This window comes from Apodemus sylvaticus, chromosome 6 (genome assembly GCF_947179515.1).
Source record: "Apodemus sylvaticus chromosome 6, mApoSyl1.1, whole genome shotgun sequence".
NCBI lineage: Eukaryota > Metazoa > Chordata > Mammalia > Rodentia > Muridae > Apodemus > Apodemus sylvaticus.
Genome location: NC_067477.1, coordinates 147,562,086 through 147,565,682, shown reverse-complemented (window position 1 = coordinate 147,565,682; position 3,597 = coordinate 147,562,086). Strand labels below are relative to the sequence as shown.

Genomic DNA, 3,597 nt, shown 5'->3' with positions numbered 1-3,597 from the left:
CTTCTTCTTCTTCTTCTTCTTCTTCTTCTTCTTCTTCTTCTTCTTCTTCCTCCTTCTTCTTCTTCTTCTTCTCTCTTCTTTCTTCTTCTTCTTTCTTCTTCTTCTTCTTCTTCTCTCTTCTTCTTCTTCTTCCTCTTCTTCTTCTTCTTCTTTCTTCTTCTTCTTCTTCTTTCTTCTTCTTCTTCTTCTTCTTCTTCTTCTTCTTCTTCTTCTTTCTTCTTCCTTCTTCTTCTTCTTCTTCTTCTTCTTCTTCTTCTTCTCTTCCTCTTCCTCTTCCTCTTCTTCTTCTTCTTCTTCTTCTTCTTCTTCTTCTTCTTCTTCTTCTTCTCTTCTTCTTCTTCTTCTTCTTCTTCCTCTTCCTCTTCCTCTTCCTCTCCCTCTCCCTCTCCCTCTCCCTCTCTCCCCTCCCCCTCTCCCTCTCTCCCTCCCCCTCTCCCTCTCTCCCTCCCCCTCCCCCCTCCCCCTCCCCCCTCTTCCTTCCCCTCCCCCCTACCCCCTCTTCCTCCTCCTCCCCCTCCTCCTCCCCCTCCTCCCTCTTCCTCCTCCTCCTCCCCCTCCCCTTCCCCCTCCTCCTCCCCCCTCCTCCTCCCCCTCCTCCTCTCCCTCCTTCTCCCCCTTCTCCTCCCCCCTCCTCCTCCTCTTCCCCCCCTCCTCCTCCTCCCTCCTCCTCCCTCCTCCCTCCCTCCTCCTCCTCCTCCTCCTCCTTCCTCCTCCTCCTCCTCCTCCTCCTCCCTCCTCCTCCTCCTCCTCCTCCTCCTCCTCCTCCTCCTCCTCCTCCTTCCTCCTTCTCCTTCTCCTTCTCCTTCTCCTTCTCCTTCTCCTTCTCCTTCTCCTTCTCCTTCTTCTTCTTCTTCTTCTTCTTCTTCTTCTTCTTCTTCTTCTTCTTCTTCTTCTTCTTCTTCTTCTATTTCTTCTTCTCCGTCTTCCTTTTCATCTTCTTTTTCATCTTCTTCTCCTATTTGCCTCCTTCACTTCTCCTCCTCCTCTTCCTCCTCCACTTCATCTTCTCCTCCTCCTCCTCCTCTGGGATTTACTTGATCCTTCCCAGAAGAATCTCTACAAAGATGTGATGCTGGAGACCTACTGGAACCTCAATGTTATAGGTAAGACAGTGAATTTACTTTTGAATTTCAAAATAAGGGACAGATGTTTCTTTGTTATTGGTGATCTTCTTTATTTTAGTTGAAAATGAGGAAAAATGAGCTGAAATAAACAGGTTCAGTGCTGTCAAAATCCACATTACTGTAATCTTTACCTAATTTCCTATCATTCCTTTTCTGGAACTGTATTTTAGGTTTCCTATTGGGAAGACCATCATATTGAAGAACAAGGTCAAACTTCTTGAAGTCCTGAAAGGTAATTTCCATGTGCAAATTGATGCAAAAATGCCTCTGTTGAAATTTTAATATTTTCTGGAAGCTCTAAAGAAAAGCAACAATATTAACATTCAGTCCTTTAAATGTAGCTGTGGTTATAATATTCTCTCAAAACTATGCACAGCATTGTCGGTTATCTGATTCATATTTGCAAGGAATTCCCTTAAGAAAGAAGACAAGGAACCAATGCCTTTAGAGATAACTTTATCTGATTTATAGTTCCATAAGAGCTATGCGGTGAATCTTCTAATCCATATAGTCCTCATAAGATGTTACAAATTAAATAGTGATAAATATATGACCAAAACCCAGGAATATTAATAGTCCGTGGTAAAGTTGATATTCATATTCTTGTAGTGACATTGCTAAGTTTATTGAGAGGTCAGTTTATGAGAGTGTAGAATGATGTCATGAAGAAACCATAATCCAATATATCAAATGTCTATGAGAAACAAAAAGTCAAACAGTGTGAATGCAATGTGTGGGAAGAGCTTTCATTCAATCTTCTTTTAGTTACTTTGAGCAGCTGCTCAGTGCTGGAAAGTTTTTCCTGAAACACTTCCAGACTATTCCTTGACTGTTCAGTAAAAAGCAAAAATAAAACACTAAGTGGGTTCCTCCAACCACTATGGCTTTTCTTGGGGCTTAAAATGAAGAGGTGCCTGTGCAAGAATCAATTTCTAAGACCAACTTGGAAGCAGGGTTAGTCACAGTACAAAAAGGGTTGTAAGAGAGGTGAAAAGCTTTCCTGCTTTGACTGTGATTGGTATTAGGAAAGAATTGAGAGGTAATTAATTTTAGATGATCAATAAATGTCCTGACTGGCCATTTCTCAGATCTGCACACTAGACAATCAAGGATCTGGATCAAATACTGAACTTAAGTTAAACCAAATTATTGTAGTTACCCTAGTTCAACCAAAAGAGGAAATCCAGATATCCTGATGTGGCCCTCTCTAAAAGGACTATTATTTCATAGCTTTAAAATGCTCTGCCTGAAAGAAAAACTATCAGTAAACTTTATATGCTCTAATACAAGATACTAGACTCTGGACAAATGGCCATAAAGCCAGTTACATTTTGCAGTTATATTGGGAATATAATTACAACATTTCTTTCCTGCCTTCCATGATTACAGAATAATGATACCTAAAGCCTAATGCTGGGGAGAAGAAAAGTAGATGGTGCTTCAGTTCCCAGGCTTGGAGTCTGAGGTTGAGACCATGAAGGAGAAAGAAGATGAAGAAAGAAGACTGTGCCATGGGGCAGGTGGATTGGCCAGGAGGACTGGCCTGGTGTATGAGCAGTCTAGGTAGAACATGGAAAATGATATCTCACAGCTATTAACAGGAACTATACAAAATAGTCAGTCCAACTGCAATAATTTAAATCTTATTATAAATACCAAGTCCTTTGTGCTATATTTGGTACCTTTTTGATTCAAGTGTGGTAATAAATAAATAAATAATATTTACCACATCAAGGTGGCTTTAATTATCATTTCTGTCCAATGATTGAAAGGGAATGAAAAATTACGATGGCATAGGCTATACATTAGTCCTTGTTCCTGTTCTTTCTAGAAAATGTCACAATGTACTTTCAATCATCTTTTTTTTTTCTTTAAGAAGACAACAGGGAAGGATTGTTCCTGTAAGCTGTTATTAGATGTGGAAGTTGAAAGGCAGCCTGCTGCTCCCTGTGGTAGTGCATGTCTAAATCCTCAGAACTCAACAGGCACAAGAGGAAAATCACAAGGCCAAGACCCAGCTCAGCTATCTTATGAATTTGACATCCAGTACAGGGTAGCACAAATGTTCACTGCTGACACCAGTCTGTCTGTCTGTAGGCAAATAATTCTTTGATTATCAGTTGGGTTCTGTGAATGTCAAATTTTCTATTTCCTTTGTTAGTATCCAACTGAAAGTCAAAAACAACCCACAGCTGGAAAAAGTATCCAGTCTCTGATTCTGACAGTTGTCTGGCTGCATTAGAGATATGTCTTACACCCAATCTGCTGTTTCAGAAAGCTCAGGGCATCATTCTCTGGGATAAGGTTGTCAGACGAGGTCTGAGATTATAAGGTCTCATAAGAATATTTTTCTCTGTGTTACTATAGTCTGAAAACCACTAGACCTAGAAAAACCAACAGGGAGTAAAATGGTGAACTAAGATAAACTGAGAAATATTTCCTACCTGATTCTTTATGGTCTCCTTATGTCCCC

The 3,597-nt window shown here is 40.7% G+C and overlaps 1 long non-coding RNA gene across 1 annotated transcript; it reads left to right on the top strand.

The window, feature by feature from the left end:
• The first annotated feature begins 1,296 nt into the window (after positions 1-1,296).
• LOC127687719 (uncharacterized) lies at positions 1,297-2,858 on the top strand. The gene is made up of 2 exons (XR_007978496.1): positions 1,297-1,356; positions 2,514-2,858. It is a non-coding gene; the product is annotated as an uncharacterized LOC127687719 (long non-coding RNA).
• The last annotated feature ends 739 nt before the right edge of the window (positions 2,859-3,597 follow it).